This window comes from Lolium perenne, chromosome 4 (genome assembly GCF_019359855.2).
Source record: "Lolium perenne isolate Kyuss_39 chromosome 4, Kyuss_2.0, whole genome shotgun sequence".
In the NCBI taxonomy this organism is placed as follows: Eukaryota; Viridiplantae; Streptophyta; class Magnoliopsida; order Poales; family Poaceae; genus Lolium; species Lolium perenne.
In genome coordinates, this window is record NC_067247.2 from 102,514,382 (window position 1) to 102,539,557 (window position 25,176).

A 25,176-nucleotide genomic window follows, 5' to 3' on the forward strand; every position below is an offset into this window, starting at 1 on the left:
GGACAATTCAACGAACAGATCTCATCCTCAAGCGAGCGAGTGCGGGCGGTATAAAGGGTCGCCCCTAGGATTAGGGTTCAACACTCCTCCGCATTCATCCCCCATCTTCTCTTCATCTCATCTTCATTCCACACTCCACACGCATCCATGGCGGCGAAGGGTTGGGGCAAGTCGAAGGTCACGCGGGAGTCTCTCCTCCCGTACGTCGCCTCCGGAGTCATCCCGAGTTCAACCAGGAGCGATGGCGGGTTCCGCCGGCGAACGAGACGGAGCCCCTCCCACGGCCTGGGGAGTTCGTGATCTTCATGAGCTTCCTCGATCGCGGGTTCGCTCTCCCCACCTCCGATTTCCTCCGGCGATTGCTGGCCTTCTACGACATCAAGGTTTCCGAGCCTCGGGCCGCACGGCGTCCGGCAGATTTCTCTGTTCGTGGCGGCGTGCGAATGCTACTGGGCTGTCCGCCCTACTTCCCGCTGTGGGTGTCCATCTTCCACGGGCGGGCGACTCGGCCAGCAAGAACAGCGAAGCACTCATCCCGAACGGGGATCACCTTCCGAGGTGAAGTCCGGGGAAAGCTTCATTGACATGGCGCTCCCCAAGAAGGCGCGATCGCTGTGGCGTCGTTTCTGGTTCTACGCCAAGGAGTACACTCCCCGGGCGAGGTATGCATTCCCCAATACGGTCCCGAGCCGAGCGTCCCGCGGCGCCTCAATGTCCGGTCGCTGCCGCGCGAGCGAAGAAGGTGGTGAAGGATATGCGCCAAGCGATCCGGGCGCTAAAAGATGACGGCCTGACGGCGGTCGACATGTACAGCTGTTGGCTTGGCCGGCGGCTGATCCCCTGCGGTGCCGAGCTCACCCCATGTGGAAGTACCGGGGACGAACGACCGCACCCGGTCGACGGCGACCGAGTGGGACGAGGGCGAGTACCGGAAGGCGCTCGCTAAGATCACCACTGCCACCTTTACTTCCTTCGAGGACGGCTTGCAGCCCTACACCGAAGACACCCCAGCGCCTCAGGTAATGCTTCGCATGGCGACTTCGCACGGCTCAGCCGCGCTTCTTCCTTTCTGACTTGTTCCTTTGATTCGATTGCAGCGTTGGCGGAAGATCGCGGACCACCTCCCTCCTCTCGCCGGAAAGGAACCACCGGAGATGACCGAAGGCGAGGAGGAAGAGGTCGACGAGGAGGAGGAGCGCACCGAGTCGGACTCGGAGGCGCGGGACTTCATCGAGACTCCCGCGCGGGTCGAAGAGGGGTGCCGAGTCCTCGTCCCAGGGCGCGGGCGAAGAGGAGGCGACCTCCCGTCCGGAGGACAAGGCGGAGCCCTCCAAGGAAGGGGCCCAGCCGCTATCGACGCGCCTGCGCCCCACTCTCTGGAAGGGTCCATGAGGCTTCAGCGTCCCTTGAAGGACGCGATCGATGCGGGAGCTCGGGCCGGTCCGGGCGTAAAAGCGATTCCCACGGTGAAGTAAGTATTTCTTGTCGAATTTATCCTTCCTGCGACTGGACTGAGTGTCGACTCACCTCGCCTCTCTGTAGGTCCAAGAAGAAGACCTTGGCGAAGCCGCCCGCGGCCGGGGTGGCGGCCACGAGGGCGGCGAGGCAAAGAAGAAAGCCGCGGAGAGGAAGGCGGCGCCGTCCGACCTTGGGGGTGCGGGGTCGGCTCCGAAGAGCCCGCCGCCGGGAGTCAAGCGGAGAAGGAGAGCACTAGCCACGTCGAGCCTACCGCCAACGTTTTCCTCTACCCGCATGGCTCGCGGGGGCATGGCGAGTGCGGCGACGGGTCCGGACGTTGCTCCGCTGTGGTGGAGGAGGAGTCGGCCGACATTGGATCGACCGAGGGCAGAAGGCACCCGAAGTTGAAGAGGACATCGTCGAGGAGGGCGGCCTGTCGGAGCCAGCGAAAGAGCGCCGGTCCAAGGCCGCCAGGGACCGCGCCCCGCCCGATGACACCGACACGCGGACGGGCGAGGTTCCGTCGGCGAGGCGGTGATGCGAGCGGACGGGGCGACCGAGTCGCGTCATCCGCCGCCGTCTTCATTGACCTTCACCGAGCTCCACACGGCGCTTGGCGAGGCGCATGTGGTAAGTGTCGCTGAACACGTGGCCTAGTCACCCCCAGTCCCCGAGGGTCGACTTGGTCTGAAAGGGCGAGTCGAGTCTCTATTGCTTTTTGTTTGTTGACCTTGGCATTTTTGTTTGGTTTCCGTAGGCGGAGATTAAGCGGCTGACCGCGCTTGTGGAGGAGGCGGCGCAGAAGAACCGGAAGCTGATTGCCCTGGGCGATAAGTCATGCCCACTCGCCGTCCTCATGCGGTGTCACCGGCCCGGGCGTTCGTTCTCACCGTTTCCTTTTCTTGTAGCGAGGCGCAGGCAAAGGCTCTTGCCGAGGCTCGGGAAGGGTTCGTCAAGGAGTCCTTCTACCGTGAAGCCGAGTTCCGGGCGCAGCAGGCCGAAGAGGCCCGGAAAAGGGCGAAAGCGGAGGTGGCGGAATTGACGAAGGTCTGGAGCGAAGGGCCGGGAGCTGGAGGACGTCATCACCGAATACAAGGTGAAGGCGGAGGCCGCGGCGATGCGCGGGACTCTGCACGTGGGGCTGCCGCGTCTCTGCGGGAGGAGGTGGCGGCCTTGAAGCAGCAGCACGCCAATGAACTTGCTGCGGAGTAGGAGGCGTGCGAGGGCATCGTCTGGCGGTGCGGGCCGAGAAGACCAACTTCGAGGCTTTCGTCGAGGAGATGTCGCGGCTATTCTTGGTAAGTTCTTGTTGTCGCACTTCTTGTTTTATTTGCCGGCGGTTTGAGTATCTGAACACGGCGAGTCGGCCTCGGGGGTCAGTCCCCGAGCGTGGCGAGTTGGCCTCGGGGGCCAGTCCATGAGCGTGGCGAGTCGGCCTCGGGGGCCAGTCCCCGAGCGTGGCGAGTCGGCCTCGGGGGCCAGTCCCCGAGCGTGGCGAAGTCGGCCTCGGGGGCCAGTCCCCGAGCGTGGCGAATCGGCGTTGAAGGGGAAGTTCTCATTTTTCCCTTTTCCTTGTGTTGTTGACTGCAGGTACGTGCGACTTCGTGGAGACGGCGACTCCACGGGAATGCCTGTCGACCGCGACCGCGCGTATCATCGCCTGCGCGGGGGAGATACTTGCCGCGCTCCAGTACCTGAGCCCGCGGGAGGTGATTCCGCGGGACACGCCATCCGTCTTCAAGGCCGTGTCCAACATTCCGGCTGTTGTTGGCGGCTTCGTCGCTCTTCCTGCCGCGTTGGCATTACCATGGCTCTGAGCATGGTGCTGGCGCATTACTCTGAAGGGTTCGACGTGGAGGAGGTCACCGCTGGCTTCCCCTCGGAGACTGGGGAGTTCGATGTTGCCGAAGTGCTGCGGCTGATGGATGCGGTGCGCCCCTTCGCCGACCGAGTACTGGCGACCGCGGACTTGGAGACTCATATCCCCAGCCAAGCGGCTCCTGGTGACGCGGAGAAGGAGCCGGGCCCGGTGGACTACCCCGCGGAGCGCCTCTTCCATGCTGCTGCCGCCGGCTCGCTGTCTACATATCCGGTCGTGGTGTACACGCCGAAATTTCGTCACGGCGATGACGGCGTCGAGCCTGTCGTAGAGGGGGCTCCGGGGTCGTCCTCGTAGTTTCCTGAGTACTTGTGTAAGAAGTAGCTAGATTTCCCGCGAGCGGGTGTTAGTTGTAAATAGAATGATGACTTTTGCTTAAATGTGATTCGGTGGTTGCTTTTGCATTATTTGAGACGGCGATGCATTGGAGTTGGTTCCGACTATCCATGGCCTTCAGGTCAGTCGCCTTGCGACCCCAATGAAGGCTATCGACTTGACTGTTTTCCTTTTCGAGCTGGGCGTCCCCGATCGCGATGCGTAGTCATTATAGTACGAATAGCAGCCTCATGGGTGGAGTAGTGGTGTGGTGTAGTTTGCGCTGTTCGGATGTAGCGCGCCACTCGTCGTGGCTCGGTGAGCGATCGCTAGGCGACTCCAAAGGGGATCATTGCGGGCGTATTTTCCTTGGCGAGCCGCGGGTCCGTTTTGCGGGGTCCCTAGTCGAAGTACTTAGCCACGCAATTCGCCAACCTAAGGTAGAGGAGGGCATTGGTGTGCTTTATAACGTAGCACAAGGCGGTCGCCGAGGCCCGTGGGGCTGGCCGAGCGTGCGGCCCTGCTGTGGGTTCCAGTCGCCGTTTTCACCCGATGGCGTGAGAGATGGTGGGTGACCGGGCCTGGTGTTGCGCCTCGGTCACGCCGCCATCCCGTGTTAGCCCGGCTACTTGGCCGATCGTGGACTTCTCTCGTCCTGCAGCGGCGACCGGAGGTCTCTCAGTTCCTAGTCGCTTGTCGCGGCGACTAAGCCGGTATGTCCCGGGATGAGAGATGACGATATTTGGCGGGTGAAGGAGAGGTAGTCGGAGCTTGAGAGCAAAAAATGGTCGGCGATTTTTATTACCCTCTGAATTTTCGGATTACATTTTTCCCTTAGGTATAGAACCGCCGCGGAGGTTGATGTTCCAGGGCGCTCCACCTCTTTAGTGAGCGGCTCGCCTTTGTCGTCCTTGCGGACGTCGATGAGGTAGTAGGAGTCGTTGCCGAGTACGCGGCTGACGGCGAATGGTCCTTCCCAGGCGGGGACAGCTTGTGCATCCCTTTCTTGTCCTGGATTAGCCGGAGTACCAGATCGCCGACTTGGAAGGAGCGACTCCGAACGCGGCGGCGTGGTAGCGACGGAGGTCCTGCTTGGTAAATGGCGGTTACGGAGAGTGCGAGGTCTGCGGCCTCGTCGAGGAGATCGATGTCATCTTGGCGAGCTCGCTCGTTGTCTTCTTCGGCGTAATTGGCGACCCGAGGTGAGTCGTAGGCGATGTCCGTGGGCATGACGGCTTCGGCGCCATATACCGGGAAGAAAGGCGTGAAGCCGGTTGACTGTTAGGCGTTGTGCGGATGCCCCATAGTGCGAAGAGAGCTCCTCTGCCCAGCAGCCGGCTGCGCGCTCTAGGGGCACGACCAGGCGTGGTTTGAGTCCGTGCGGGATGCTACGGTTTGCTCTTTACGCTTGGCCGTTCGACTCGGGGTGGGCGGCGAGGCGAGATCGAGTCGGATGCCCTTTTCTTCGCAAAAGTCAGCCATCTCCCCTTTGGCGAAGTTGGTGCCGTTGTCGGTTATGATCTTGTGAGGGTAGCCGTACCGATAGATGAGCTCGCGTAGGAACTTTGTGGCCGTCTTCCCGTCGCACTTCTTTATGGGCTTTGCTTCCACCCATTTGGTGAACTTGTCCACCGCTACCAGGAGGTGAGTATATCCGCCGGGGGCCGTTTTGAATTTTCCCACCATGTCCATGCCCCATACGGCGAAGGGCCAGGTGAGGGGGATGGTCTTCAATGCCGATCCTGGCATGTGCGGCGGCTTGCATGCTTTTGGCACCCGGCGCATGAACGGACAAGGGCGATTGCGTCTTCGTGGGCTGTTGGCCAGTAGAAGCCGTGACGAAAGGCCTTGGCGACGATTGACCGCGCGCTGCGTGGTGGCCGCAGTCCCTGCGTGGATGTCGCGCGAGAATGTTGCGCCCTTCCGCCGTGGTGACGCATCGTTGGAACACTCCCGAGACAACTGCGCTTGTATAGCTCATTGTTGATGATGGTGAAGGACTTGCATCTGCGCACGATGGCGCGTGCTTTGGTTTCATCCATCGGCAGTGCTCGGCTCTCGAGGTAGCTTATGTATGGCTCGGTCCAATCGGTCTTGTCGACGGCGAGTGCGACTAAGGCGGAGTCGGGAGCAGGTGGCTCGGCAATGTCCAGCTCGCGCGGTGCGCGCACCGAGGTGGGCGAGGATGTCCGGGACGACGCCGGAGGAGGTTGAAGTCGCTTGGACCCGATTACGGCTAGCGCGTCGGCTTCTTCGTTCTTGCGCTGTCAACCCACTCGACGACGTGACCGGCGAAGCTAGCGCCCGGCTTGGTCGACGGCGCGTTTGTATGCGATCATGTTGGCGTCTGTGGCGTCGCAGGTGCCGGAAGTTTGGCTGGCGACTAGGTCGGAATCGCCGAGGCAGCGCAGCCGTGTTGCGCCCATCTCTTTTGCGACTCGCATGCCGTGCGAGAGCGCCTCGTACTCGGCCATGTTGTTGGTGCATGGCTCGAATCTGAGTTGCAGGGACGTACTTCACTGTGTAGCCCTATGGTGATGAGCGTACGACTACCTCGCCTGCTACATCGACGTTGTTAGAACCGACCAAGTGCAACGTCCAATGTTTGAGGTCCGCGGGGGAGCTTGGCTCCGGGCCTCTTCCCGATCGGCGAGGAAGTCGGCGAGTGCTTGAGATTTGATGGCGTGGCGTGACTCGTAGGTGATGTTGTGGACGCCGAGCTCGACTGCCCACTTGGCGATCCGGCCAGTTGCGTCGCGGTTGCGGATGATGTCGGCGAGTGGTGTTGAGGCGACTACCTTGATGGGGTGCTCGTGGACGTAAGGGGCCGGTCGCCGCTGGGCCACGAGGACGGCGTACACCAGCCACGGTAGTGTGGATACCGTTGCTTGGATTCGATTAAGGCTTCGCTTAGGTAGTAGACCGGGCGTTGTACCAGTTGCTCCCGTCATTCCTCCTTCCGTACGACGACCAAGACTGCACTTATAGCGCGGCTCGACGCGGCGGCGTATAGGTGCCTGGTTTCTGGTGGCAGCGGGGCCGCGAGGATAGGGGCATTCGAGAGGGCGTGCTGGAGTTCCTCTAGGGCCCGCTGCGCCTCGTCTGTCCACCGGAATGATTCCGACTTCTTGAGCAAGCGGTATAGTGGCATGGCCTTGTCTCCGAGCCGGGGTATGAAGCGGCGAGGGCGGCGACTCGACCGGCGAGTTTTTGCGCGTCGACTAGGCATGCTGGCTGCTTGGTGCGCATGACCGCCGATGTCTTCTCCGGGTTAGGTTCGATGCCTCGCTTGGAGACGACGTAGCCTAGCAGCTGTCCTGATGGAACTCCGAAGGTGCACTTCAAAGGGTTGAGCTTGATCTTGTACCGCCGTAAGTTGGCGAATGTTTCGGCGAGGTCGCTGACGAGGTCGGTCTGTCGAGTCGATTTGACCACCACATCGTCGATGTAGACATGCACGTTGCGGCCGATCTGGCTTTCTAAGCAGCTGTTCATGCACCGCTGGTACGTTGCTCCGGCGTTCTTGAGGCCGAAGGTCATGGACGTGTAGCGTAGGCGCCTAGGGGTGTGATGAATGCAGTCTTCTCTTGGTCTTCCTTGGCCATCTTTATTTGATTGTACCCGGAGTATGCATCAAGGAAGCATAGCGACTCGGACCCGGCGACCGCGTCGATAATCTGGTCGATTCGCGGTAGGACGAATGGGTCCTTGGGGCACGTTGTTGAGGCTTGTGTAATCGATACACATTCGCCACGTCTTGTTCTTCTTTAGCACTAGGACTGGGTTTGCCAGCCATTTCGGGTGCTTGATTTCTATGATGAAGCCGGCAGCGAGCAGCCGGTTTACTTCTTCGGCGATTGCGCGTCGCCGTTCTTCTCCCACAGGGCGCATTGCCTGCCTAACGGGTCGCGCGGTGGGATCGACATGTAATTTGTGCTCAGCAAGTTCTCTCGGGACACCTGGCATGTCGGATGGTTTCCATGCAAAGATATCTCGATTCTCACGGAGGAACTTGATGAGCGCGCTTTCCTATTGGGCGGACAGGCCCGTCCCAATGGTAACTTGCCTACTTGGATCGTTTTCTACAAGATCTACTTGGCGGGTGCACTGCTGCGGCCTTGAAGGTTGCTGCGGACGAGTCGAGCTCGGTTGGCTTCTCCAGGATGGCGGGGTCGTTGCGGTCGGCCGGGTACTTGGCGAGCTCGGCGGAGTTGTCTTGTTCGTCGGCGATGACGGCGTCGGCGAGCTTGGCGCTGTCGTCCTCACATTCCAATGCCATCTCCGGGTCGCCATGGACGGTGATGACGCCTCGAGGCCCTGGCATCTTCATCATGTTGTACGCGTAGTGTGGGGTCGCCATGAAGCGGGCGAACGCTTGTCGGCCGAGTACGCAATGGTAAGAGCTTTTGAAGTTCACCACCTCGAACGTTATCCGCTCGGTACGGTAGTTCACGGGCGTGCCGAAGGTGGCGGCAGCGTCACCTTGCCGATCGGGAAGGCCTTCCGCCCGGGGACGATGCCGTGGAACGTGACCTTGGTGTTCTCAAGGCGTGAGTCCGGCAGGCCAAGCCGCTGGAAGGTGTCGTAGTACATGATGTTGATGGAGCTTCCCCGTCCATCGGGTTTTGGTAGCCAGTCGTCGGCGACCTTGGGCACGACGACTAGCGCCACTCGCCGGGGTACTCGATGCGGGGGCGTGATCTTCGCGGCTCCAGGTAATGCTTTGCTCGGACCGGTTGAGCCACCGGGGTACGTCGGAAAGTATGACTGCGTGTACCGCCACTGCCCTTGCGAGGACCTTCTGTCCCGCTGTCGCCGACCCCGGGGAAGGGGTGGAGCGCGCCGGCGCTGCGACCGAAGCCCGCTCCCGGGTGCTGGTCGTGGGCCGTGGCGCGCTCCTTGTGCTGGTTGCCGCCGTCGTTGTCCGTGGCGCGGCGAGCTCTGTCTATCTGCGTCCGGGAGGAGCAATTTCCCGTCGTGTGGTTGGCGGGCTTGCCCTCCTTGCTGTGATAGATGCATGGTGCGTCTAGGAGGCTGCGGGCGTCGAAGCGCTTGGGCTGAGGCCGATCCTCCCGAGGTGGACGAGTGTCGCGCCGAAACGATTTTGGCTCGCGCTGCTCGTAATCGGTGGTAGCAACTAGCTCGTTGTGTCCTCCCTCTCCGCGGCGCTTGCCGTTGTTGGACCGGCCGGCGAAACGGTAGTCGCCACGCCGAGGCTCCGTGTGCGCAGGGCGGCGATTGCGTCGTTGACCGTACTCGTCGTCCGAGTCGGCCGTAGGGTCTTCATCGGCGTAGCGGGTGGCGATGTCGAAGAGCTCGGAGATTGAGATATTGTCCCTGCCGACGCGACGGAGCTTGGCGCTTAGTGGTTCGTACCGGCAGCAGCGTCGGAAGCGATGATTGCCGTGTCCGTGCTGATGCCGCTGGAGGTCGTCCACATGTCCTGCCGGCGCTGCACCCACCGGCGGGTCGACTCGCGCGGGCCTTGGACGCAGCGATCTAGGTCTTCTATGGTTGTGGCACGGGTGTATGCGCTGGCGAAGTGCTGGATGAACGCGGCGCGGGCTTCTTCCCAGGAGTCGATGCTGTTGACGGTGAGGGTGTTGAACCAATGGCGATTGACGCCGTCCATCATGAGGGGCAGGTATCGCGCTGCGAGTAACTCGGAGTGGCCCTGGATCCCCATTGCCATGGCGTACGAGTCGATCCGGACGGTGGGGTCAATGCTTGTATCGTACTTCTCGATGTCGCGGGGTCCTTTGAACCCCACGGGGTATGGCTCGCCTCTAATCATCGGCCCGAAGCAAGCGGGGCCGATTCGGGTGAACGCGCTGCGGCGCGGGGCTTCATCGGCGTGGCGGTCGTTCAATCGATTGCGCGCCCGCCATTCTTGGTCGTTGACGATGTGGGTTCGGGCGTCGGTGGCTGCCCGTTAGCGGCGACCATCACCGCGCGGGCGCGGCTCGGCTCGGTTGTTAGACGAGTGGGCCGCGCGCGGTCTGGCGGCGGGCCGTTGTTGGCGTTGACGATTGCGCGGTTTGCCGCGTCGACGACGCCGCGCGGCGGCGGATGTGCGCGAATAGAGTCGCCCCTGCGAGTCGGCTGCGGCGTGCTGCTGCTCCAACGCCTTGGCTACCAAAGCCTTGGCGTGCTGGCGGACGAGGATCGCGCCGTCTCCCGTTTCGGGGATTCTTGCGAGGACGGCCTGCGCAGCTGCCACGTTGTCGGCTGGAGACGAGTGCGGTGGTAGGCCGTTGGCGTCGACCTCTGCCCGAGGAACTTCGGGTGGTGGTGGTGGGGGTGGCGGTGGTGCTCCGCGCGCTGCTCTATCTGCAGCAGCCCGACTTCCTTCCGGGATGTCGGGTTTTGGACTCGGGCGACCCGGATTTCTCCGTCTGGGTCGTCGAAGTTAAGGCGTGCGCTGGGAAAGTCGCTCGCGCGGCGCGCTCCATGCGCCGGCGGTTTCGGCTGCTGACGATAGTGGGACACGGCCCTTACTTCATCTTGCTCGAGGCGGAATTTCTGCCTTTCGGCGAGCTCCTTTTTCCTCTGCTCCTCGAGGGCCGCCGGTGCGCCTCGATCTCGGTCGCGGTGGCGGTTGCGGGGAGGGGAGTGGTGAAGGCGTCGGACCGGGACCTCTCCTTCACCCCCTGCCATGAAGACTGCGGTCGGGTAGCGGTAACGCGGGGCCTCGGCAGTCCGAGTCGTAATCGCTGCCGAAGAGGGAGAGGATGGAGTCGTCCTCGAAGCCACCTTCGAAGTCGCTCGGGTGGGAGACCAGGGAGATAGAGTCCTTGGTCGATGCTTTGTGGCGATGGAGCGGGCAGTCGGGGACGCAGCGGTGGATCCCGCAACCGACGTTGTAGCGATGATGTCGGTGAAGTCGGCGTCGATCGCAGCGATGATGGATTTGATGGCCGGGATGGTGTCGGCGGAATCGGCGATCGGAGCGGTGTCGGCGAGTCGGTGGCTGCCGAGGCAACGGTGGAGTTAGCGGTCGGTGCCACGACCGCCGACTCGGCATCGTCTCCCAGGGCCGCCTCGGCCTCCGCGTATACCTCGCCGGTGACCGGGCGAGTAGCGGTGAGGAGCTGCCCGGGCGCGAAGGGGTCGTGTGAGCGGCGGGCGAGGCTCGAGAGGGATCGCTGACGCCGGCGAGCCCAACGAAGAGGTTGATGGAGCCGATCGGCACCATCCAGGCGTGTGTGAGAGGTGACGAGGCGGGCGGTAGGTGCTTGGCTGGATGTGGAAGAAATTGCCGGTGGCGATCATCTGCCGGAAGCAACCGGCCGCCGAACCGGCGAGTAGGGCCTCGCCGTAGCTCGAAGGCTTGATGTCCCATGCCCCACGGTGGGCGCCACCGTCGTGGATGTAACCACGGCAGATGCTACGAGGGGTAGCACTTCATTGATGCGAGGAAGGGAACATTGCCATCTACGGGTCGAGGTGCAAGAGACGCAAGGGTTTTACCCAGGTTCGGCCCCTCCGGAGAGTAAAAGGCCTACGTCTGCTAGATCTTTATTGCTCGGTGGAGAATTACAATGGGGGGCTCGGTCGGCGGCTACGCCGAGAGCTTCTGAGGGGAGATTGGATCTCGAGTAAGGTGTCCTCTAGGGTTTAAGCTCGGGGGTTTATATAAGCACCCCCGGCCTAGGGTTACATGGAGATAACTCCGAATCATATCAGTTGCTACTAATCCGGGATCCGCTATCCCTCTCGCAAGTAATCTTCTTGTCCAGCCGTGTGGACCTCCTCCTTGGGATCACGGCCCAGTCGCCTTAGGGCCCAGTCGCTTAGGCGACTGGCGATCCACCCAAGCCTCTATCTTCATGGCGACTGGGACTGGCGACCCACCCCCTATGGGCATATCCCCATCACTTCCTGTTTCTTAGTTTTCGGCTAATGTTTTGTCTCGTGTGGCAGCCCAAACAAACCAAGATTTTGATTTGGAGAATCCCGTCGATGACCCTCTCCTTGACGCACTTTCTCTTCTGGAGTTTCATGGGCGCGAAATTCGTGAAGGCGTGGCCAATGCCAGTGCAGGTTTGTCGGCATTGTTCCCCTACTTCTTCCCGAAGAAAGAGGAACCTTCGACTTTCCTTGCCCTTGCCAAGCTTTTCAATTCATCGGAAGACCTTGGACTGAAGATACGTCATGAGAATATGAAGGTGGCTATCGAAAATACTGTTGCTCTGGTTGCTGACAGCCAACAGACTCTTGACTGGATGAAAGTTGGCGACACCGATCAAATAGAACAGTCGAGATGGAAGTCACTGATTAAGGCGGCCAAGCCTAATACAAAGAAGATCTTGGCCTATCTCGGGATTAAGCCAGCGTCGACTCCTAGCTCGTCAAGGCCGGAGGTCTAGTTGCATGCCTCTGTTTTTCTTTGTTTCTTTTGCTTTTGTCGCCAAAGTAGTCGTTTGGCGACACGTATTTCCTTAGCTCCACTGCAATGCCCTTGTAATTATTCCAAGAGATTAATGAAAAACTTTATCTTTGCTTGTCGTTTGATTTTATCCTGTTTATATTTCAGTTGATATTTGATAACTATACTCCAACTTCCGCTCCTTCCAATGTGTCGCCTTCTTCTTCTCGCGCGAGGAGAGCTTTTGCTGATACTGCACCTGTCAACGATACCTTGTCGCAAGAACTGGATGAACTTCGAGAGCAGCTTCAGTATGCGAAGAAGCAAACACTTATGATGATGGAACAATCTCGCAAGTCATCTGAAGCCGAAAAAGTTGCTCTCCAGCAAGCTCGCGAGGCCGTGGATGCTAAGGAAATGGATGATTCGTAGCCTGAAAAGGCGACTACCCGAGAAAATTTCATGCTCGAATTAATGAATGAAGCCGGTGCGAGATATGTCGGGTATGCTGTTTCATCCTACGATATCTTTCATCTTCATGCTATTGTCTCTTAAAGGTTTCCACTTCTTTGTTTTGATAGGCGCCTTTGCGATGCTTTGCCGAGGAAGAGAGGGTAAATGCCAGGACAAGCCTCCTTGTTAATCTTTCCCTGGACCATGGTTCTTTGTTTTGGGCTACCCCAGAGAGGACCCACCAAATTGTCAGATTTCAAGATCGCGCCTCTCAAACTCGCGATTTCCTTGACTTCTGTACCAAGACCTTGTCCATGGTTTACAACTCCATGTTTCCTCGGAACGTCCAACCAAAAACTCTTCCTGAATTGATGGAAAGGTTCAAGGATGCTCGTAGTATCCATGATTTTGTCAAAGCTCAACTAGTAGCTGGCGCCAGATTTGCTCTTATCATGCTCCAGATCTGCCACTCGAAGCTTGACCTTACCCAGGTTGTCGAGAAGGTTCACCAAAAGGTAAAACGTCGGAGAGTTGGTGTTGACAGGATTAACACGAAGGTTACGCCCATAGCCGAAGAAATGAATGAGGACCTGCTTCGGATGGATGCCGACTTTTTTGCCGATGGCCATTATGCCGATTTTCTTGGTGCTGCTCCTGAGGAAAACAGAGTTACTCTTGATGACATACTGAATCAAGACTAGTTATTTTCTTCTTGTATATTTTTCTTCTTTGTAATCCATGACTATATTGTAAAGCAATCATTATATTTTTCTGTTTGTCTAGCCCCCGAGTGTTTCGGTGACTCTTTACTATATTTGTATATTTGCGAGGTTTTGAACCAAGGCATTTATATATTTAAGGCTAATATGAGCCCCCGAGCTTTTTATTGAGTACTATTTTGTATTTTTATTGACTCACGAGGTATTTGAATACCAAGGCAAGGTTTTTCTTTTGTCGATGAACTATATTGAAATTCGTCGGAGCAAAGACTTTGGTCATGTCGATAAAGAAGAAAGTTATATTGTCACTATCTTTATTATATTGCAGCACCGCGAGCCCGCCTCATTAAAAACCTTCTCCGGCCCCACTCGGTGCCCCGAAAAAGGAAAAGAGTGCGTCTGAAAACTCGCGGGCGTTTCAGTACATTGAAGTTTTACAAGGACTATATTTCGACTTTAGGCGTAGAACCGCCTAAGTTGCGCCACGTTCCAGGGGTTTGGCTCCTCCACCCCTGTCTTCTTGTCCTTTATCATGTATGCTCCTCCTCCGATTACTTCCGTGACGATGTAAGGGCCAAGCCACGGTGACTCGAGTTTTTCATGACTTTTTTGCGTGAGCCGAAGAACTAAGTCGCCCACCTGAAAAGATCTTGGCCGCAAACGTCGACTGTGGTAATTCTTCAAGTCCTGTTGATATTTGGTTACCCGAGATAATACTTCATCTCGAGCTTCATCAAGTGCGTCGACGTCGTCCTCTAGCGCTCTTCTCGATGTTTCTTCATCATATTCAGCGACACGTGGAGAGTTGTGCTCTATCTCGATTGGTAGTACTGCTTCTGCTCCATGAACCGAGAAAAACGGAGTTTCTGCGTTCTTGTGTTTGGTGTTGTTCGGATGCTCCACAACACGCTTGGTAGTTCTTACGGCCAGGTATGTCGAGCTTTTTCCGGTGGTCCTAACAAGCGCTTCTTGATGCCATTGCAGATGATACCATTGGCTTTCTCGACTTGCCCATTGGTTTGAGGATGTGCTACTGACGCAAAGTTCAGCTTGATACCCACCTCTTCGCAATAATCTTTGAATTCATGGGATGTGAAGTTACTGCCGTTGTCTGTGACGATGCTGTGGGGCACTCCAAATCTGAAGACGAGGCCTTTTACGAATTTTACTGCGGATGCTCCATCTGGTGAATTTATCGGCTTTGCTTCTATCCACTTTGTAAACTTATCGACAGCTACTAGCATGTACTCCTTTCCTCCTGGCCAGGATTTGTGCAACTTACCCACCATATCAAGTCCCCATTGAGCAAAGGGCCATGACAATGGTATTGGTGCTAGCTCTGCTGCTGGAGAGTGAGGTTTTGCGGCAAACCTTTGACACGCGTCGCAAGTTCTTACTATGTCCTTAGCGTCCTCGATTGCTGTCAACCAGTAGAATCCTGCCCGAAAAACCTTGGCTGCGATAGCTCGACTACTTGCGTGGTGGCCACATATTCCTTCGTGTACATCCTTCAGAATTATTCTTCCTTCTTCGGGTGTGACGCACCTTTGCAAGACGCCTGAAATACTTCGCTTATACAATTCTCCCTTGACCACCGTGAAAGCTTTGGAGCGTCGAATTACTCGCCTTGCCTCGACTGGATCGTCGGGTATTTCTTTCCTGAGGATGTATGATATGTACGGCTGCATCCATGGTACCTGTATCACCATGACCAGGTCCTGATCTTCTTCTTCTTCCTCTTGCTTTTCCTTGGTAGCCCCCGAGGGTTTCTTTTCCTTCTTTTTTGGTTTTGTCGACTTAGTGGATCTTTCTGTTATCTCTTCCCAGAATACCCCTGGCGGGACTGCAAGGCATTGAGACCCGATATTTGCGAGAACGTCGGCTTCGTCGTTGCTCAATCTACTAATATGATTTACTTCGCATCCGTCGAACAACTTCTCGAGCTCGTTGTACACCTCCTTGTATGCCATCATGCTATCATTGATCGCGTCACATTGGTTCATAACTTGTTGAGCCACCAAGCTGTGAGTCGCCAAAGATTTTGATCGGGTTGCACCACAGGCTTTCGCCATCTTCATCCCGTGTATGAGGGCCTCATATTCTGCTTCATTGTTAGATGCGTTGGGGAACGTCATCCGAAGGATGTACTTCAACTTGTCGCCTTCAGGTGATATGAGTACTACTCCTGCGCCAGCTCCTTCTAGTCTTTTGGACCCGTCGAAGTTCATGGTCCAGGTTCTCGACAAATCTAGAGGTCCTGTATTTTGCAATTCCATCCACTCTGCGATGAAGTCCGGCAGTATTTGCGATTTTATTGCTTTTCTTTTTTCATACGTGATGTCCCGAGGGGAAAGTTCTATTCCCCAAAGGGAGACACGACCCGTAGCTTCTGGGTTGTTCAGTATATTTGACAAGGGAGCTTCATTGACCACTATGATCGGATGTGCCGAAAAATAGTGGCGCAATTTTCGTGCTGTCGTGAACACTCCATATGCTATCTTTTGGTACTGCGGATACCTTTGTTTTGATGGCGATAAAACTTCGCTGACGAAGTATACTGGCCTCTGCACGCCGTGGAGTTTTCCTTCTTCTTCCCTTTCGACAACTAGCACCGTGCTCACCACTTGGGGCGTGGCTGCGATATATAGCAGGAGAGGTTCCCTTTCTTTTGGTGCCACCAGAATTGGCGGTGTCGAAATTGTGCGCTTCAAATCCTCGAAAGCTCTGTCGGCTTCTTCGTTCCATTGGAATTTATCTCCTTGTTTTATCAAAGCGTAGAACGGCAGTGCTTTTTCTCCGACCTAGCGGCAGATACGCTCGAGCTGCGACTCGCCCGTTAGCTGTTGTATCTCCTTCAACTTTGTTGGCTTCCTCATTGTTAGGATAGCTTTGTATTTTGTCGGGATTTGCTTCAATCCCTCTTGCTGAGACTAGGAACCCTAGAAGTTCTCTGCCGGACGCCTTGAAAGAACACTTCGTCGGGTTCAGTTTGAGGCAGAACTTATCAAGGTTGTCGAAGGTTTCCTTGAGATCCTCGATCAGCGTTGCCCCCTTTTTTGATGTTATGACGACATCATCAATGTATACTTGCACGTTCTTCCCAATCTGTGTCGCCAAACACTTCTGCATCATCCTCTGATATGTTGCTCCCGCATTTTTTAGACCAAAGGGCATTGTTCTATAGCAAAACACGCCATAAGGTGTAATAAACGCAGTTTTTACTTCATCTTCTTCTTTCAATCTGATCTGGTTATAACCAGAGTATGCATCCAGGAAGGAAAGACGTTCACATCCAGCCGTGGAGTCGATAATTTGATCGATCCTCGGGAGGGGAAAGTGATCCTTTGGACAATGTTTATTGAGACACGTAAAGTCGACGCACATGCGAAGGACCTTAGTGTTTTTTTTCGGCACCGACACAGATTTGCTACCCATGTGGCTTACGTGAATATCTCTTTGATAAAACCAGCTTCTTGTAGTCGATTGATTTCTGACAGCATGGCTTTGCGGTTTGGTTCCGAAAAACGCCGCAAAGGTTGTTTGATTGGTCTCGCTAGTGGATCCAAGTTTAGGTGGTGCTCGGCAAGTTCCCTGGGTACTCCTGGCATGTCGGCTGGACACCATGCGAAGATTTTCCAGTGCTCACGGAGGAACTCGACGAGCGCGCTTTCCTATGCGATATCCATGTCGTTTGCGATAGATGTCGTCTTTTTTGGATCTGTCGGGTGGATCTGCACCTCTTTTGAATTTTTCTCGGTACTGAAAGTTGATTCTTTGTTTGGCCTTCCAACGTCTGGCAGTACGTCGTAATCAGTCATGCTTTTTGATGCCAAGTACTCAGCTTGCATCCCGAAAGTTTCTGACAACCGGTGGAAATCTTTGTCGCATTTATCGGCTAAGGCAAAGCTTCCTTTAACTGTGATTGGTCCCTTTGGTCCAGGCAACCTCCACAACAAGTATGTATAGTGTGGCACTGCCATAAATCTAGCATATGCTGGTCGTCCCAACAGAGCGTGATATTGCGACGGAAAATCCACGCCGTCAAACTCGAGCCTCTCGAGTCTAGAATTTTCTCGGGTCCCATCGGGATCGTCGAGCTGGATCTTTCCCAATGGATAACTTGGTTTCTCCGGTGTGATGCCGTGGAACCTTGTGTCTGTTGGTTTCAAGTTTGCTAAGGATATGTTCATCTTCCTCAATGTATCTGCGTACATAAGGTTTAAGCTGCTGCCGCCGTCTATGAACACTCGAGAGACATCAAATCCCGCGATAACTCGGCGAGAATAAGTGCTGATTGCCCTGGTCGAGGAACTTGCTGCGGATGATCTGCTATTGTGAAGCCGATATCTTGTCCTGACCAATTAAGGTACTCAACTGTTGGTGGAGGCATTTTCTCTGCCATAAACACCTGTCGTGAGATTACTTTCTGAGCTCTATTGGACGGCCTTCCCTTCTGAATCATCAACACTGCTCCATTGGAATTAGGATCAACATAAGGTGGTGGTGCAGGTGCTGCCGCTATTCTGAGCTGATGCCGATTGTCGTCTGTAATCGCGGGAGGAGGCGGCAAGTGAATCTCGCTTCTGGGTTCTCGAGGATTTCTCTGTGCTGCCCGCGCATTAGCGTTCTCTGCATACCGCAACATTGCTTGAAAATTTCGACAGTCCTTACGCAAGTGCCCTGACTGTCTTTTTCCGTTCTTTGTCGAGGAAAAATGCATCTGGCACGGTCCGTTCATCATCTCTTCAGGGGACACGAAAGGTCTTGGGAACCTAGGCCCGCTATTTTGCCTGTTGCGTGAATCATCCCTGTTATCACCTCGCTGTTCACATCTTCTCTGGTAATCATCTCTGTTGCTTCCTCCTGTATTTGTCCGAAAACCTGCCGAAATTTGTCCTGGAGCGTCGTAGTTCTGGTACGTCCGAGGAAATCTTCGCCTCGGTTGATAGTTTCGACCGCGGTCCTCCTCTGGCGACCTGTGTCGTTTGTTGTGGACAGCGTCTTCTCCATCTGCCCATTTATTTGCTATCTCCATTAACGCGGATACTGTCTTTGGATTGGTCCTTCCCAAGTCTTCGACGAAATCTCCACGCGACTCTGCGACAAACGCATCTATTGCTCTCTCGTCGGATATATTTTCTGCCGAGTTTTTAATGATATTCCACCTACGGATGTACTTCCTCATTGGCTCATCGGCTTTTGTCGACACGCTCTCAACTCTTCTAACGACGCGGGTTTTTTGCACGTGGATCTAAAGTTCTTGACGAACACATCCTCGAAACTTTCCCAGCTGTCGATGGATCCTGGAGCGAGTTTCTTTATCCAAGATCGTGCGGCTCCACTCAAATGCACCTGGATGCTTTGCATGGCTGTTGCCCTAGTTCCTCCTGTGAGCTTTACCGTCTCCAGATAGTCGACTAGCCAATCCTCTGGATCTTGAAGGCCGTCGAACTTCTTGAAATTATCGGGTAACTTGAATCCTGAGGGGACTCAAGTTTTCCGGACTCTCCTCGTAAAGCACGGCAAGCCACACATATCTTCGTCGGTCAATTCCGGAGATTGCCGATGATCCCTTCTGCTTTGCCGCGCTCTGTCGACTCTTGCTTGTGCTGCTGTGTCTCTTGCTCCACTTGGCCCTTCGAGTGCCGCCGCCGTTGCTGCTGCAGGTCGTGGACTATTTTGCCTTGCCGCTCCTTCGGGAGGCGTTGATACAAACGCTGTCCCCATAGCTCCAACTCCTGCTACCGCCATATTGTACAATGTTTCCCTTGGATCACCTGGAGGTGGTTTAGACGCAAGGATAAAAGCATGTGTCGCCATATACCCAGCCTCTGGTGTCTTAGGGATGATGTTTCCTCTTGTATCTATCGACATGAAGGACATGTCGAGGTTACAGACCAAGTGCTCTCTTTACGCTTCGGGTATGTGTTGCAGCCTTGATCTTGCTCTGTTCCGCGCCTCCCGATGGCTATCACCCGTAGTTCTAGATTGTCGACTTAAATCTGCCCTTCTCTGCCGGATGCGAAGCTGCCTCCTTTCTCTGTTCAACTCAGTGTCTGTTTTTCCAATTCCCTGGCAGCTCTTGCGAGCCTATATTGATATGCTTGCAGTTCTTCTGGTGTGGCCGTGGTAGCCATTGGTTCTGTGCCGTTCATGGCTCTCGCGGCTCTGTCCCACGCTGCTTGTGGAAGTTGAACTCTATCTCGTGGCTCTGGCCCGACGTACTTGTTGCCCAGGCCTTGTCGCAGATTAGAGGGATCGACGTATGGATTTCCCAGACTATCGAAAGCCTCAGATGTTTCCTCTTGATCTTCAATGGCGTAAATCTGATGATACTTTGTACTCAGATCTACGTTGGGTTTGGTGACATCATCATTGAGATTGATGAAGACCTTGCCCACTGTGAGAGATTTGTCGATGAAGTCGTAACTGTCGACATCGCTTGAGCCATCGCTTAGATATGAGTCCGCGGATGACTCAAACGACATGTCGTTGAAGATCTTGGCGAGTTTCTCTCTTGCTCTGGTGCTGACGTAGCGTGTCGCCGAGATTTCTCCTTCTCCTGACTCGGTTGACGATGCATAGCTTAAAAAATCGGAATCGACCACCGATGATCCCGACGAAATCGGAATCTCGACACGATACGATCCTTCCTTCTCGACACGAAAGTGAAACCTTCCGAACGTCATCTCCATGGGCTCCGCCAGACACGCATATGCATCCAAACGGGAGGGTGGGTGAGGAACAAAATCGACAAGACCAGCAGCGATCTGTTTACCTCGATCCATTGTGTTGCTTGCGGTTGACGATGTCGAAGATCTTGAGCGTGCCATCGAGATCAGCTCCTTACGCCTCTAGTTCCCACAGACGGCGCCAATTGACAAGGTATCAACTTGTCAATGCCTATGGATTGTAGGCTAGGGTTTAGTTGGAAGTAGAGGGTAAGTAGATCTCGAAGGTTTCAGCCGAAAAGTACTCGACGAATATGAAAACTAGGGTTTGCAGACAATGATTCGATTGATTCTTCGTCCCTCGACTCCCCCTTTATATAGGAGGTGGAGCCGAGGGATTCGTGCTATACAAGTTTACAGAGTCCGGGACGGTTTCTAACTCATCCCGCCAGATTACAAATAACACTTCCTATTACAACTCTATCTTTTCCTTAAATACATCTTGGGCTCTTGAATCTTCTTATTCTTCGGGTAGTGGGCCTTCAATAAACCCCGGGTACTATATTCGGCAGGCCCATTTGGGATGCCTATGTCAGCTGCAAATCATCATTCAGTTCCTGACATGATTCAGTATCTTATTAATTCAAGGCACCCACATATTAATATCACTTCTTTATACACTTTCTTGTGGTGTCTTTGGAAAGCTCGGAACAACGCACTCTTTTGCAGGAAACGTTGCAGTCCTTATCAGGTGTTCGCGGCAGCAAATGCAATTATCCAGGGAACCAAATTAGAAGATGCAAACTCTTTTCAAGATCGTAATTCAACTGAAGCATCATCAGATGATACCATACAACTGCAGGTTGCGTCCGTTCAGCACATGACTCCATCACCAGGGGCTACAGTCAGGAACATCGCAAACATATCAGGATCCATCATTTTCTCTGACGCTGCTTGGTCTCCAGGACTTGACGGCCAGCCGGCACCTGCGGGTTTAGGTATTTTTATGCAGATTTGCGGTGATAGGACTTGCTCCCAGATTTGCATCTCGGCCATCTCACCGCCAGCCTCATCAGCTATTCAGGCTGAAGCTTTTGGTTTGTTGCTTGCAAGCCAGCTCGTAGAGCTGCTTCACATTCAGCAACCAACCTACTTAACGGACAATGCCACTTTGGCAACTGCTGCTGCTGCTCAGGATCTGCATCTCGCTCCAGGACATTGGACAATCAGGCCACAACTTGCTCACATGGCAGCTATCTCTTCCTTCGATGCCTCGAAGGTCTTTCATATTTCTAGGAGCAACAATTTCAGAGCACATCATCATGCTAGATTAGCTCTTAAACTCCAGAATAGACCTTTTAGTTTCAGATGCTTACGTACAGACAATGGAGCTTGTCTAAATGCAGGTGTAACCTCAATGTCTTGCGTGTCTCAATGCACGCTTGTCTTTGTAAGATGTTGCTAGATCAATAAAAACGGAGTGTTCAAAAAAAAAAAAAAAATCTAACAAAGTTGACTCTCCCCTGAGGGTAAATCAGTGCGGATATGATAGCTTTACTATCGGTGTCAGTGATGCAACTGCGAGACTTGTCGTACTGTGCATAGCTAAGTTTCACATATACTCAATCACCTAGGCCTCCTTTGATTCAAAGGATTTGCATAGGAACGTAGGATTTGATTCCTATGGAAAAAATTCCTATACTTATTGTTTGATTCATAGAAATATATTCTATAGAAAAAATTCCTATAGAAATCTTGTAGTGTAATTTCTATAGGAAAAAACATTAGCTCATACCTCATGAAAAAAAAATTCTTTGCTACAATTAAACACACTTCATCTTCCTATAGGATTCAAGTAGACATGCCATTCCAATCATATACCTTTTCTATTCTTATGTTTTTCCTATCCTTTAAATCAAAGGAGCCCATATGACTCGCAAAACCATATTAAACCGGTATTCAAATTGGTTGAACGAAAAAAAGACAATATTTTAGACAACCAAAGATAACAAGTTGTAGCTATAATAATCTTAAATAGGGACTATATAAGTCATATATGCCTCACAGTTCTTGTAACTAATTGCAAACGAGAACCCGAGACCACGACGCATCTCATATTTAAGGGTTTTTACCATTCATGCCCTTGTGACTGACATGAATCATAAATTTACCATTTAAAAAGTGAAAGTGGCTAGAAACGTATTTATTATGTCAAAGGTGCAGACAATCAATGTTTAAAATTACCAACGATAGATGGACAATGTTCTTCCTACAAAGACACAGCTCCACAAATTTCATCACTTGGTCTAACAACTATTTTTTGTTTGTGTGCATGAATTGAGTTAGTCTAAATTTAAGGAGTAAGGGTCAATCAATGAGCATGCTAGCGCAATATCCAGTGATACTCTTGTAAGCTACTAACCAACAACATGAAAAATTTGTGATAAGTAACAATACTAAGGAGTCTTGAAAGAATTTTTTTGAGGAAGCACTTGCACAACTAAGGAGCTATGGGTTGCTTTTTCAAACTAATTATAGAACCTTTTGGTCTAATTCTTCAATTTGCTCGTCAGCATCTTCGCCATTCTCGTTCCATGTTGGTGGGTGGAGGGAAATACCACTAAAGACACATGGCGGCTAGAGACACCATGTCATGGTGAACTACTACTTTGTAAAAATGATGACACATAGATCCAACCAATTAATGAGATACAAAATAAAGAGAAAGGGATGGAGAACCTGGAATGGAAAAACTGATTATAGACTAACATTGAGATGATGGAATAGCAAAACTGAGGTCTCTCGTAACGGAGTAGTGGCAAAAACTGATTATACGACTCTTTGGCCAACTTTTGACTCGCTGAAGAGTTGGTGGGAGTCTCTCACCAACATTCAGGGCATGAGACACAAACCTTAAGCTTCCCTTATCATTCTCACATTTTGGGTGATTTGGAATGAAAGTAATACTTGGTTTTTTTGGTAACATCACTTCCATGTTTATCACGGTGTTCTCAAAGATGAAGATTGAGGTGGCGTTGTGGATTAGGACTGATGCCAAGCACTTGGGTCAAATTATGCAGCGGGATTGTCCTCTTCTGTTTGCGAGCATTCGGGTATGTGTAGTAAAAATTCATAAAGGTCTTTCTTATTTAATGAGATGAAGCAAAGCTTAAGCCTAAATTTTTTTAAAAAGGTTGAACGAAGAGCTAGATTCTTACGGCCCCACATGTTGTAGTAATGAGCATACGGATTCAGCAAAAAAGACTTGTCGACCACCTCCAGAAAAATGGGAACTCTAGTTTTGTTAAAAACTAAAGAAACCCATTTTCCGCGCAAAGAACTAAAAATGATGGTAAATATAACTTAACAAATATGTATGTGAAATTAAGTCACTTTGATGCTATCGTTTCTCGAGGTGCGACGTGTCCAACTCACACGATTAATGCTATATGTGAAAACCCTAGTCACCACCTCGTCCCAAGACCCAAGTTGCGCGAACAGATCTAGCCATTCGCCACATGGCGTTCCGCCCTCGCTGTGGATGGATAAAATAGAGGTGTGTCACACCTGACGCTCGACAAAGAGTTTGTCGGATACGAGTTGAACTGTATACGGTGACCCAGCATACCATTGCATGGTGTAGTACGCAAGTCGTTGACATAACACAAGTGAAACACCGTTCCACTCATATTACATCCCTCAGAGTGGTACAACAGAAATATATGCGAGTCCAAGATATGTCTCTAGAAGGATACACATACTGTTTACAGAAGATCAACACAGCCTTGATACGTCTCCGACGTATCGATAATTTCTTATGATCCATGCCACATTATTGATGTTATCTACATGTTTTATGCACACTTTATGTCATATTCGTGCATTTTCTGGAACTAACCTATTAACAAGATGCCGAAGTGCCAGTTGCTGTTTTCTGCTGTTTTTGGTTTCAGAAATCCTAGTAACGAAATATTCTCGGAATTGGACGAAATCAAAGTCCAGGGGCCTATTTTTCCACGAAGCTTCCAGAAGTCCGAAGGAGAGACGAAGAGGGGCCACGAGGGAGCCAAACCCTAGGGCGGCGCGGCCCCCCTTGGCCGCGCGGCCCTATGGTGTGGGCCCCCCGTGCCGCCTCTTGACCTGCCCTTCCGCCTACAAATAGCCTCCGTGACGAAACCCCCAGTACCGAGAGCCACGATACGGAAAACCTTACTGAGACGCCGCCACCGCCGATCCCATCTCGGGGGATCTAGGAGATCGCCTCCGGCACCCTGCCGGAGAGGGGAATCATCTCCCGGAGGACTCTACACCGCCATGGTCGCCTCCGGAGTGATGAGTGAGTAGTCTACCCCTGGACTATGGGTCCATAGCAGTAGCTAGATGGTTGTCTTCTCCCCATTGTGCTATCATTATCGAATCTTGTGAGCTGCCTAACATGATCAAGATCATCTATCTGTAATTCTATATGTTGCGTTTGTTGGGATCCGATGAATAGAGAATACTTGTTATGTTGATTATCAAAGTTATATCTACGTGTTGTTTATGATCTTGCATGCTTTCCGTTACTAGTAGATGCTCTGGCCAAGTAGATGCTTGTAACTCCAAGAGGGAGTACTTATGCTCGATAGTGGGTTCATGCCTGCATTGACACCTGGGACAGTGACAGAAAGTTCTAAGGTTGTGTTGTGCTGTTGCCACTAGGGATAAAACATTGATGCTATGTCTAAGGATGTAGTTGTTGATTACATTACGCACCATACTTAATGCAATTGTCTGTTGCTTTGCAACTTAATACTGGAGGGGTTCGGATGATAACCTGAAGGTGGACTTTTTAGGCATAGATGCAGTTGGATGGCGGTCTATGTACTTTGTCGTAATGCCCAATTAAATCTCACTATACTCATCATGATATGTATGTGCATGGTCATGCTCTCTTTATTTGTCAATTGCCCAACTGTAATTTGTTCACCCAACATGCTGTTTATCTTATGGGAGAGACACCTCTAGTGAACTGTGGACCCCGGTCCAATTCTCTTTACTGAAATACAATCTACTGCAATACTTGTTCTACTGTTTTCTGCAAACAATCATCTTCCACACAATACGGTTAATCCTTTGTTACAGCAAGCCGGTGAGATTGACAACCTCACTGTTTCGTTGGGGCAAAGTACTTTGGTTGTGTTGTGCAGGTTCCACGTTGGCGCCGGAATCTCTGGTGTTGCGCCGCACTACATCTCGCCGCCATCAACCTTCAACGTGCTTCTTGACTCCTACTGGTCCGATTAAACCTTGGTTTCTTACTGAGAGAAACTT